Genomic DNA, 13709 nt, shown 5'->3' with positions numbered 1-13709 from the left:
AGCTTTACAGCTGGCTAAACATGAAAACTCCAAAGTATAATTGTTAAGGGTGATTCTAAGATTGTATTGATGCCTCAAATAAGAATTTGGATGCGGCATATTAGAAAGACACAGTTGTTAGGTTAGGTGTGTTTGTAATATAATTAATATATGTATTTCTCCAAATTTTAAATCTTCACTTGAGTGAGTTTTAAAGTCAATTTTACTCATCCTCATGAATAATGTCAAAAGCATTTCCATGTGTATTTCTTCGAACAACTGTGGACTAAAAAATAAATCATATAACTTGAACTTTTTCAGAACTCTTGTTGATGATGCATAATTAGAATTCGCACAAAAGACCGTCATATAAGCCAACAGACAAACATTAGTCAACTTTTTATTTTGGATACATTTACAATAGACTAGTATGGAGTGCATAATACATAAGAGTATAATTTAGAGACATTACAAACCCCCCCAACCATATATGATATTATCGCATAATTAAAACCCACTTTATTCTTAATTAATACTGCCTTCCACGATGATAAGCAACCTAATGCTTGATTATTGTTGAACCGTGGTGCTTCATTTATTAAGGGGTTGGAGGTGCGCAACGTCTATATGGGTCACGACTGCATCCAGATGGCGGCTTCCTATGGGGTGGACTTGGCGTTGGCGGAGGTGGTGGCTTCAAAGGTGGAGATGGTGGCTTCAAGGGTGGTGATTGAGGCGGCAGCAGCGGCGATGGGATACATCTTCTATAAGGACTTCCCCTACCACACTTACCTGAGATATGAAATAAAGTTATCAGAATATGAGCTGGCGGCTTCGAGCTACATGATCTACGAGAATATGGATCACACTTTTCTGAGATATGAGATAAATTTATCAGAATATAACCAAGTTAAGAAATTAACGAGAAAACATACATGGAAGAGAGCAATTAGAGCAAAAGTTCCATATATGGAAAATCTCAAACAGTGAAATTACTTGACAAGTAATTTGCTAATTTGTACATGCTTAGAAACTTAAAATTTATCAGAAAAATACTAGCTTTTGGAATTGAATATATGTTTATCTTTTAGGCCATAGAAAACAAGAAAACTCATTTGATTTCAATATCGGTATCTTAAAAATCATTTAATTTTGCTCAGTCTTTAACAACAATTTGAAATTAACATGTTTATATTCAAAATATTTTTCAACATATATAAATGAGAAAATGCTACTACGTAAAAGCTTACTCAATAAACCTAATCAAAAGTTTATTTTAATAAGTACGCAATAAAATAAAACAAAATACAACTATGAACTATCTAGCTTCTCGAAAATTCAAAATAGTGCTCTCGCGAGGTAACCTTCAGCTGCATTTGAAGAAGGAATGAAAAATATGGAAGAGAAGAGAAGGCAGACAATGAGAATGGCCTTCATTTTGGGACTTGGTGGCTCTAAGCTTCTCTACCCTTATCTTATTTATAGGCCATACATCCAAGTAAAGTGTGCAAAATGGCCCCTTAAACTCACTGGAACAAGACAAAATGAAGGAAGGTGATATGAACTCAAGACATCTCCATTAGAAATATCATTAAGTGACAGTTGAACTGCAAACTTTTGACAATTAAGATATAATTGAAAGAAGACTCTAAAAAATAAAGTTAGCTAAAAATTTGATTAGAATAAAGTTTCCCTAAGAGAATACATTCAAACCGGTCTTGGTGTAAAACCCCATCCTAATTTCCAACAGTGCTTTAATGAAGACCTCATTTTGTTGATTTTTTTAATAAAAAAATAATTTCAGTTTTAGTGCACAATAATATTTTTAACAAAATAAACACCCACATCCTCATAACTCTGCTAATTGCGAACCTCATTAAGCTAGCAAGCAACAGCTAATGGTCTATTTATTCATTGGGTACTATCTAAAATCTTAATAATTAAATGGTTTATGCTTGTCACTTGTATCTTATTGCACTTTGAAAAGTCTATCTCGGATACATGGAGAAAACTAACATGCGGATTGGTCTATTTGTAGTTGACCCCGAGTCTTCACTAAGTTCAAAAACTTTTCAAAACCCCCTTTTCTGTCTACTTAACAATAACCACTTATTATGCCCAAAACTTTGTAGCTAAACCAGCACTTCTTGGTATTTTTAACAATAACTACTAATTATGCCGAGGATTTTGAAGCTAAACTAGCACTTCATAAAATTTTCAACAAAAATTGAAAGTTCAATATGGGTATGAAACACCCTTGAACGTTTAGACCCCAAATTACAAAATTACCAATTCAAGCTTAATATTAAACGATTAACGTGCGGAACATGAATATAAGCTAAATACAAAATTGATAAACAATCTAAGCCAAATATAAACACATCCACAGCAGTAAATATAAGGCAAAGGTAAAGGGAAAGAAGATACAAACACACGGACAACACACGATATGTTATTGAAGAGGAAACCAAAGTCCTCGGCGTAAAATCTCTCCGCCGCCCTCCAAGCGGTCAAATAATCCACTAAAGAATGTAGTTGGGATACATGAACAGCAGAAGATCCTCCAAGCCTAATCTACCCAAGTACCTAAGCCCTTCAAGCTTCTTTCTCCAACGAGGTTACGCCGAACCTATTTCTTCTCTAGCTTCTCGGATTCCGCTACTTGACGATAGCATCAACCAATGTATATTGGTTCCTTTCCAAACTGCTTCCCAAAGCACCAAATGGACCTTCTCACAGACGTGGGTGTGGTGAGACAAAGGTTTGTTAAATGACCTCTCAAGGGTATGACAATGGAGAGGAAGAGAGTAGAGGAATTTGTAGAGTCTCTTTAGATGAAGATTGGCGATGAATCAATCTTGTATTTCTCTAGGGTTTTCTCTCACAAAATTCTCTCTGGAAGCTCTCTCAATATGATAGGTATAAGGGTGTATATATAGTAAGGTGAGAAGGGAATGCAAAACGTCATTTTTTGCCAAACAGGACAAGTTGGCGACTTGATCTCGCGGCTTGGCCAAGTCGCGAAATCAAGTCGCGACGTAACGGCCTGGCCAGACTGGAACTTTTGTCTTGTAGCGTGACAGCTGACACGACCCTTCAGCTTCCCAGTGTGCCTCTCACGTGACTGCCTTTTGCGGCTTGCCAGTCGCAAACCACCCGGAAGTCCTAGTCGCGAGACTCTGTTTTTCTTGCACACTCTTGAGCTTTTCTTCACATCTTCTCACACACTACCTTTACAATTTTTCCACCTAAATACAGGGTTACTAAGTGCTAAATTACAAGCAAATTGGTCACGGAATAAAGCCAATTAGATGGTTGATTAAATTCAACCTTACAATCTCCCCATTTGGCTATTCCGTGACAAAACCCTACAACAGACTCTAGACTTAAACGTGAGTTGGGAACAGTTGGAAAACTCACTCACACCTAACTCTAGATTCTGAAAAGCTCTTGATCATATGAATAAGTAACTCCTGAAACACAATAACATAGCAATATCATTGTACGCAGAAAACTTAATATGCATATGGAGCAAAATAAGTATGATCAAGCAAAAATGAACATAGGCATAAAAGCAATAATTCATGGCAAGATCAACACCAGTAGTCACTTAAGCAAAAGTGATTACTATGTTCATTCACATAAGGAATGAACATCCGGACATGCAAAAATGATAAACTCAATTGAAGAGAATCATTTGCAAGTCCAACACTCAACCAATGCATACAAACATATATGCATCTAGGAACAATCCTACAGGGGCACAAGAGTGTTGTACTTAGGGTAATGCAAAGCATTAACAAGTACCAAAACACAAAGCACAAAGGCTGCATAGGCAAAGTTGTTGCAAATACATGGCACAAACCATACAAGCCTACAATCATGCAAAAGTGCTAGAAACAACCCTCAAAGCTTACAAAAGCAACAATGGGTACAGAAGACAAACAAACAATGCTAAAAGATGAATAACATCATACTATATAAGTGCTGAAATAAACAACTACTACCAATAATTCACATATTGAGAGTTTTAAAACAGACTTAAACCAGTGTATAAAGCAAAAAAAACTTTTTCAACAAAAATATTTAAACTCCCCCTTTCAATTCCAAAATGCACAATGTACAAACTCCCCCTTTCAGTATGCACCCTTCTTTTTAGTCTTAAGCTTCATTTCCCCTTGCTATGCTTCAATTATCTCCCCCTTTTTGGCACGAATAGCTAAAGGCTGTCTTCCAGCTACTGTTGTATGTTATCTAACTGTAACTCAATGGTTCCAAGACGCATTTGAGTTTGATTATGAAAGGAGTTGAGAAGTCATTCTAAGTCCGAAATCCGATGTAGCACGGTTTCAGTGAAATAACTTTATCTTGGCATTTGGAAACCAAGTGGAATAGACGGAGTGCCGGTTGATTGTGCAGGAGGAACTGTAGTAAGGGCAGATGGGGATGCTTGTGTGGATGGCTCAGTCTTAGGTTTCTTGGAAGAGTGGCTCTGGCTTGCTTGGAGAGAGTAGTGGGATATTGGTCGGGAACGAGTCAATACTCTCTCATTTGATGAAGGGCTAATACCTTTACTGAGAACAATCTTCATGACTAGACTGCAGAAGGGAAGAATTGTTCGTGTTGCTGAACGAGCCGATGTTTTCCCGATGATATGGAATATATGAGCACAGATGTCTATTAGGGCACCAGAAATAAGATCACAGAGAAATTTAGCCCTTCCTAGGTTGATGAAGGTAGTGTTTGACAGTGGATAAAGATTGGAGAACATGATCAACTTCAAGGTTGTCAATTCTGGTGAAAATAAGGCAGTGCTTATAGATGATCCTGTGCTTCCCACTTCATGTTCAGTTCCTAGAACATGAAGGATGTCTTGTGCATGAAGTTCACGATCATCGTATGGAGTTCGATCCACATCTTTTGGTCTGGTGATGTGAAGAATCTTAGCAATGGAGTCTGCATTTATGGAAAATTCTGTTCCTCGAACCCAGCATTTTAACTCGACTCCTGTGTATCTGGCATTCGAAAAGAATTCCTTGACCAAATCTTCAGTTGGATCCTCAAACTTGCCAAATAAGTCAGTCCAATCTCTTCCTTCAAATATCTTAGGGATAAATGTTGCCTCTAGAGTATCAAACTTGACCACTCTTTCCACAATGGGAGTGGACTCTTTGAAGATATCGGTGTAGGTCTTTGAGTCAGTAGGAGTCCTGAACCTTTGAAATGTAGATTCTTCGGATGACTTATATGATAAACGAGTCTGTTTAGCAACCAGGGTTGGCGGATCATCAGTGACAACGCCTTTGCCTCTGGATGAACAACGAGATATCTGCAACAATGTTGACATACAGAAAAGAACCAAAATGCAATAGCACAGGAAGCAAACATCTGATTGCTTATTGTCAGGAAAGAAAAGACCAGATTTTTCACAAAAGCACAATAACAACATATTAACTAGACTAACCACAACTCGGAACACCAAATATAATGAGTGGCAGAACATTTCAGAACAGATACTCACAATATTACACATGACAAAATGCCAAGAACATAATATGAGGAATGCAACACATTCTAGAACCACATCATATAACACCGTCTTTCAATAGACACACTCATGAAAAAAAATCACAGAGAACCACAGTATGGGCAAGATAAAACCATCAAAACACACAACATACAAACCCATAGACACATGTTCAAACCCATTACAACTCAACACAACAGGGATACTATTTACACCAAAAAGATACTTGAACTAAGTACAATGAAGGAAGATAGAAAGAATCCATACCTTTCTTTTGCTGTTTGATGAAGACATGATGTAAAAATGGATACTTTTTCAGCGAGAAACGGAGTGTTTGAAAAAAAAATGGGGAAGACAGTGAACAGTCAAAAAACTACGAGAGAAAAACTGAAAAACGATTTTAAAAATTGTCTTTAAAACGCAAAACACGCGTTTTTCGCGACTTATCCAAGTCGCCAGTAAGTCGCCAGATCAAGCCGCGAAACACTGTGAAGGAAAGATTCTAAAAAAATCTTCTAAGTGTTTTTCGCGACTGGAAGGTTTAGTCGCGAAGGAGTCGCGAGCTGAGTCGCGAAAATCACTGAGTAACCCTCGCGATTAGACCTTCCACCCGCCAAAAATTTTCTGAGTATTTTTCGCGTCTAGAGTAGTAACTCGCCAGTAAATCGCGAGAATCTCTGACTGAACTCGCGACTGGGGCTTGCGACTGTGCTGACCCGCGACTTAGTCGCCAAAGCAGGGTACCAATGTTTTTGAGAAAATTTCACAATTTTGGAAAAACAAAGTACTTTCCAAAAAAAACAAAACAAAAATACTCAAAAATCTTTTTGTGTTTGTCCACTAAGATTGAGCATGTGAAAACACATTTAAACAAGTACAATCACACAAATGAATATGGCATTCGCTGAACATAGACTTGAGTGATGTATGTGGATATCAAAAATGAGATAGTTCTTAGTCCAATGTGAAGTTTCAATGATCAATTCAATCAAGACATACACAACTAGCACTAGATAATGTGACATATCTCAATTATAGAAACATGCATATATGACCTCCCACAAGTACTTGATACCAATACTTTGAAGCTTTTCATTTGAATCCATATTCAACATATTGTTTGCAACATTTGAGCAAAGAAAATCTCATTGAGAGATAGATGCCTGAAATTTTTGATATTTCAATTGATGATTTAGCCTTTGGCTTTTTGAGCATCACACATTTTATTTTGGTCGCTTTCCCTTTTTCCTAGTCAAATACTAGTGTGTGTGACAGGCTTTTGTAGCTCTATATCTCTTTTCATTTGGAGATTTACATTTAGAGAGCTCTTTATAAAGCAAAAAAAAAAAAAAAGTGGAAAGATATATAGGCATGAGTCTATGCATGTCTCAAGATCAACAAAACCATTCACTAATCATTCATGACAAGGTTGAAGATCTATTTACAACAATCACATAGATTTCAGAATTTCTTTCACAATGATATGAGTGCATGAGAGACAAGCTATGCTCGTTAAATGCACAGAGCCATTGGTACAAAGGTACAAGGCTAAACAAGCTTTGAGACAAAACTCAACAAAGTAATCAAACTTTTTAGATTTTCAAATTTTTTATGTGTTTTTTTTTTTTTTTTTTTGGATTTTTGACACAAAGACAGTAGAAGAAATATCAAAAACAGATATAATGATCTTGGATGTTGAATTTAGGTGTAATGAGATGGAAATTGGTGGCTGGAGAATGTTTAGAGTTCGTTTGATTGTTGATCAAGTTCACCAAAGTTATCTCAACATGGATGATTTTTGAATTTTGGCTCTCAAACCATCAAATTGTTGCATTCAACATCATAGAAATTTATTTATTTCTGACGATTACCAGAATTTCTAGATAAAAAATGAATATTTTGGAATTTTAAATGCTGAATTTAAATTTATCGAGTCTAGAAAAAATACGTTATCTACGGAGACTACTAAATAATATCTTTACAAGGTCTTTTAGAGTTGACAAATATATATATATATATATATATATATATAATGACCCTTAGAAGTATTCAATTCTAGTAGGATAGATGATATGCATTTAATTATATTTATTTTTAAATACTTACCTATGTTTGCATGAATTTTAAACTAGTTCATTTTTAATTTTTAATTGTGGCTTGTCATTTGAAGTTGATATCAATTCTATCATAATAAGCATTAAGATCAAATTTCGATAGTAAATTTTACACAAATTATTGATGCACCGTTCTTTGTTTCTGTGCAGTATTAATTACATACTGGTAGGATTTATATTATAAAATTATGCAATCTAGAAATAAACATAGATTATAACAGATAATATCGATCTGTTCAAATTTCTACCATGGCCCTAGCAATATTAGTGTGGATATTAAGTCAAATGTAAACAATTAGAGAGAAATAATATTTTGCGATATTCATTAAGCGATAAATTATTCAGTCATTCATTTATTTTTATTGGATAAATAAAGTATGAATATTTTTATTCATTTCACCTACAATAGGTGTTAAAAATATAAAAAAATAGTTAAAATGTGTGAGGCTCAGATAAGTTTCACACCATAAAAATTGATTATATATATTGCATGCTTGCTTCTCCATGTTTATTTCACTAACATTATGAAAAGCAAGAGGATGCACTAGTTGCCACACCAGTGCAGCACAGCATGCCACTCAGTGCAGCAGCCAGTGCATTAGGTAATGCAGACTTAGCTGCTGCACCAGTGCAGCACAGCATGCCACCCAGTGCAGCAGCCAGTGCATCAGGTGATGCAAACCCAGCTGCCACAATCAGTGCAGCACAGATTGGTACTCAGTGCACAACTAAGACAAGAAATTCAAGACCAAATTCAAGTGGAAGTCCAGACTATTTCTCAGAATTGAAGAAAGTGAAGACTTGTAATTATTCCTCTAAACGACAGTGTGGTTTACTTAGTCTACTTGATGAGTATACATAAACGGCATGTAGTTTTCCTTGCTTCTTGATTAGTTAGTTTGTTAGCTCTAAGTCAGACACGTGAGAGAATTAGTTATGTTTGTTACATTGTGTTCACACGTGCTTGTAGTGGTTAAGTTAGTATATATATATGATTGTACAGTTACAGAATCAATTCAATGAAAACAGTTTTTTCATCCAAAAACTTTATAAACATCTCCACTCCATAGAGCATCATGGGACACTGCACATTATGAAACATAAACGTATTAATAAGGAAATGAGAAGATTCATTAAAAAAATATATGTTTTCATATGTATTATGAGTTTATGACCCTTTTTACACTCACACAATGAGAGAGAGAGAGAGAGAGAGAGAGAGAGAGAGATTACGTTGCAATCCACAGCGGGGTCAAGAGGAACAGGAACTTCGACTTTGCAAAGTTGGGGAAGCTATTTTAGTCTTTCGGGAATAATTTGAAATGCTCTTGCAGCAGTTTCCAAACATTCACACAAAGACCTACGTATTGTAGTGGTGTTTGCTTGTTGCGATACATTTTGTACACCGTACACCTTTACAGCNGACCTTCTCACAGACGTGGGTGTGGTGAGACAAGGGTTTGGTAAATGACCTCTCAAGGGTATGACAATGGAGAGGAAGAGAGTAGAGGAATTTGTAGAGTCTCTTTAGATGAAGATTGGGGATGAATCAATCTTGTATTTCTCTAGGGTTTTCTCTCACAAAATTCTCTCTGGAAGCTCTCTCAATATGATGGGTATAAGGGTGTATATATAGTAGGGTGAGAAGGGAATGCAAAACGTCAGTTTTTGCCAAACAGGGCAAGTTGGCGACTTGATCTCGCGGCTTGGACAAGTCACGAAATCAAGTCGCGACGTAACGGCCTGGCCAGACTGGAACTTTTGTCCTGTAGCGTGATAGCTGGCACGACCCTTCAGCTTCCCAGTGTGCCTCTCACATGACTGCCTTTCGCGGCTTGCCAGTCGCGAACCACCCGCGAGTCCTAGTCGCGAGACTCTGTTTTTCTTGCACACTCTTGAGCTTTTCTTCACATCTTCTCACACACTACCCTTACAATTTTCCCACCTAAATAAAGGGTTACTAAGTGCTAAATTACAAGCAAATTGGTCATGGAATGAAACCAATTAGATGGTTGATTAAATTCAACCTTACAAAAATGTTTAGGATACCAATTCTCCCTCCCCTTTGTAACCACCATATTCGTCTAAAAAAAACAAAACAAAACAAAACTATAAATGACTAATAAAATCTCCCCCCAGTCGAATTCAAGCAGACTTAAGTTTGGGTGGCTGACTTAAAATCAAGCCAAGGCGATGAATGAGACTAATTCAACAACTTTAAATTTTAGATTTTATTGTTCTACTTCTACCAGAAAATAATAAGACACTCAAACCTCACATTGATATAGACAGGAGAAATTTCAATGCAAGGTAACGGTTCAGTGGGCTTTCCAGTTTCCACAAAGATATTTCGCGGACATTGCTTGAAATAAAAATGTGCCTGCCCCTAATCACCATCAAAGAATACTATCTTCTTATCCTCAAATCACACACGGGCATTAATCTTTAGTTAATGAGGAATCAAATTCCATTATGAAGCATGTCAGAACCTCCACGGTGGGAATAAGAATCATGGGGGGAAAACCCTCAGTTTAGAATTTGTTCAATTTTTTTGTCTGTCAATGCAAAAACATGTGTCTACTTCAGTTCAAATAATAAAAAATGGCTTTAATTCGCCCGATGGCATAATGCACTTTAATAATTGAGATTTTTTGGGCCCACGGGGAACTCAAATGGTGGAACCAAGTCTAGACTTAGTAAAAATGCATTCAAAAGTACGTAACAAATTTTCCTATTGTAATAATAACCCATTAACTTAAGACACCAAAAGAAAAGTTGTTAAGTTCTAAAAATTTAGGATTTTATGTATTTAGAACTCTAATGTGTAATATTGGCAAACCATGATCAAAACAATATGTTTAGTCTTGTTTAAACTTGCTCAAAGTTAATGAACGGTTTTAGACCCCTTAAACACACAGATTGCGTAGCCTAGATTAATTAGCCAAGTTGTTACTTAGTCAAATTAAGCAATTCTAGGTTAAAACAATCTAACAATCATATCAAGAATAATAATGCAGCGGAAAATAAATAACACAAGATATGATCACCTAGGAAACCACACGGTAAAAACCTGGGGAGGATTTGACCCACCGATCCTCAAGGCTAACCTGAATTCACTATGAAAGAATTGAAGTTCGTACAAAAGGACTACAAGCTCCCCGCTCGACTTCCTAATGCTACTCTTCCTTCTGCAGGTCTTGCTGGTGAGGATATTCCTATTCCAGTTGGTGATGATGCTGCTGCTGCTGATGTTCCTCCATCTCCTCGGCCGACTTTGATGTTCGTCGTACTTTGGAGACTGTCATGACTGTTTCAGCAGGCTTATGTCAGATTTTGGTGACTTGCTGGATGAGATTCGTGCTCTCCGAGCTGATCTGCGCGTCTTCATTCACCCTCACCACCTCCTTTTGATGGCGCCTTGTGATGCTCTTTGCATTCCGTCACAAAAAGGGGAGTGGAGTTTTGACCTGTAGTAGCGTTTTTGTAGTTAGGGGGAGATTTTTTTGTTTTAGAGGAGCTTGTGGAGTTTTAGTTGTATCTATGTGCTTCACTTTGTATATCATTTTTGGGATATTCATGTTAGGGGGAGTAACTTTGATTGATATACATGATATTTTTTATTGATTCTTGTTGCTTTATGATTCACTGCGTATTGATTTATATTTATGACTTGTTCATTTTTATATGTCTTTATTTTTTTGTGTGCGATTTACAAGAATTGTATACCTGTTGTTTTACTCTTTACTGTACACATGCGTTTATGCGTTGTTTGAGTATTTCAGGATTATACAGGTTGATTCAACTAAGCTACTGTCTACACTTGCACTATGGAAGTAGTTAGGCTGAATTGAATTTTATGAGCATTATCTTTGTAAAGGTTTTTTATTTGTAAAACTTTGAGCTGTTCATTAGGGTTTGTCACGGATTGCCAAAGGGAGTTTGTTAGGTTCTAAAGTCTTAGGATTTTATGTATTTAGAACTCTAATTTGTAATGTTGGCAAACCATGATCAAAACATGTGTTTAGTCTTATTTAGACTTGCTCAAAGTTGGTTTAATATGTAAAGTTGGAATCGAGTGGCTGCAGAAGTACTTGGACTCTCGGCCTGCTCGATCGATCGAAGAATAGACTCGATCGATCGAAAATCGCACAGGTTGAATTTTCTGCAGAATTTCCAACTCAGCCCTACTTCATTAAACGTTTAGGGTTTTATGTTTTTACCCTAGGTATATAAATAAAACCCTAGCCACGTTTTTAAGGTTGTCCATATTGTATTGTTGCTCATACATTGCTGTTTTGTGTGAATCTCGTGTGAGATCTTTGAGGAGCTTTCCTTTACACAAAACTTAAGGTTTTCATGGTGAAAATGATTTCAACATCTTGAAGATCATTACTGTTGCAACCATTGGAACTTAAAAGAAAAGCAAGCGGGGAGCTTGTAGCTGATTGAGGAGTTCAAGAAAGAAGTAGTCCATGGATTCGGAGCCTGCTCGTGGTCGTGTCAGGAAGTTCTACGTGGTTTGCAGAAGTACTTGGGACTTTCGGCCTGGCTCGATCGATCGAAGAATAAACTTGATCGATCGAAAATCGCATAGGTTAACTTTTCTGCAGAATTTCCAACTCAGCCCTACTTCATTAAACGTTTAGGGTTTTATGTTTTTACCCTAGGTATATAAACTAAACCCTAGCCATATTTTTTAGTGTTACTCCAATTGTATTGTTGCTCATACATTGCTGTTTTGTGTAAATCTCTTGTGAGATCTAGAGGAGCTTTCCTTTACACAAAGCTTAGGGTTTTCAAGTTGGAGATCTTATCTACATCTTGATGATCAACTTGGTTGCTACCATTGAAGCTTAAAGAATATCAAGCGGGGGTGTTTGTAGCTGATTGAAGAATCCAAGAAAGAAGGAGTCTGTGGATTCGGAGCTTGCACGTGGTCGTGTCAGTAAGTTCTACTGGTGGGTAGCATTAGGAAGTCAAGCGGGGATCTTGTAGTCCTTCTGTATGAACTTCGATTCTTTCGCATAGTGGATTCAGGTTTACCTTGAGGATAGCTAGGTCAAATCTTCCCCAGGTTTTTACGTGTGGTTTCTTGGGTCATCATATCTTGTGTTCATTTATTTTCCGCTGCTTTATATCTTGATATGATTATTTGATTGCTTTAACCTAGAATTGCATAATTTGACTAAGTAACAACTTGACTAATTAATTTAGGCTAACCAATCTGATTGTGTTTTAAGGGGTCTAAAACCGTTCACCACCCATTCGCCATGCTTTTTTTTCTTTTTTTTCTTTCATTTATTTATTTACGCTCATCATTTTCTGACACTCTTAATCCATTTCCTTATTAAATCTACTACTTTTCTCTAGTACTTGCCTTCCACAAAACCCACTTTTCATTTGGCTTAGAATCAATATAATAGTTTTACCTCCCCCCCTCCTCCAAACGCAAATTCCTAGCTCTAAGGCTCTACTTACCTCTTTGGAACTCGAGTTTTATAGACTTACGTTCTAAAAGAGACCACATAATTAATATATTTCATTTTTAGCCACATAACTAATATTGTAGGGATAAAAGTCTAAATTCATATATTGGGTCTTGGGCCTTATTTGAGGATGTAGGTACGTTCAAGAAGGTGTAAATGATTGGGAAAGACCCTGGAGTGGAAAATCACGTAAGAAGATGATAAAGGAATATAGTCCGAGCGTATCCTTCTTGGATATGAGGAATATTGGTCAAGCAAATACCTGGGCAGTGTGGGTGACCTTCCAAGAAATTCCAACGATAAGGATGAACTTCAGTCACGTATGAAAGTGATAAGAATAGAGAAATATCTAAGGGAAAAGCTGCTACCACCACATTAAATGTACTGCAACAACTTTTCTGACCACATTTATGTAGAGAAGATTCCTGAACAGTGTAACCTTAGCTGCCACCACTCATGGAGAACCAAAGAAGATACCTGATGGGACAGATACTCAAGTGGAAGCTTAGATGAAGAACAAGTGCACGATCAAGATAATTTGAAACCAAACTATATAAATGTAAAAGACCTCTCATAAGAGGGAGATCGGAAAAAGGAAGGGAG

The 13709-nt window shown here is 36.8% G+C and overlaps 1 long non-coding RNA gene across 1 annotated transcript; it reads right to left on the bottom strand.

The window, feature by feature from the left end:
- Positions 1 to 349: 349 nt before the first annotated feature.
- LOC112037466 (uncharacterized) lies at positions 350 to 1560 on the bottom strand. The gene is made up of 2 exons (XR_002885752.2): positions 1344 to 1560; positions 350 to 771 (listed from the first exon to the last, which is right to left on the bottom strand). It is a non-coding gene; the product is annotated as an uncharacterized LOC112037466 (long non-coding RNA).
- Between the last annotated feature and the right edge of the window lie 12149 nt (positions 1561 to 13709).

This window comes from Quercus suber, unplaced genomic scaffold (genome assembly GCF_002906115.3).
Source record: "Quercus suber isolate HL8 unplaced genomic scaffold, Cork oak 2.0 scaffold_558, whole genome shotgun sequence".
Lineage (NCBI taxonomy): Eukaryota > Viridiplantae > Streptophyta > Magnoliopsida > Fagales > Fagaceae > Quercus > Quercus suber.
This window is presented reverse-complemented; position numbering and strand designations above follow the sequence as displayed.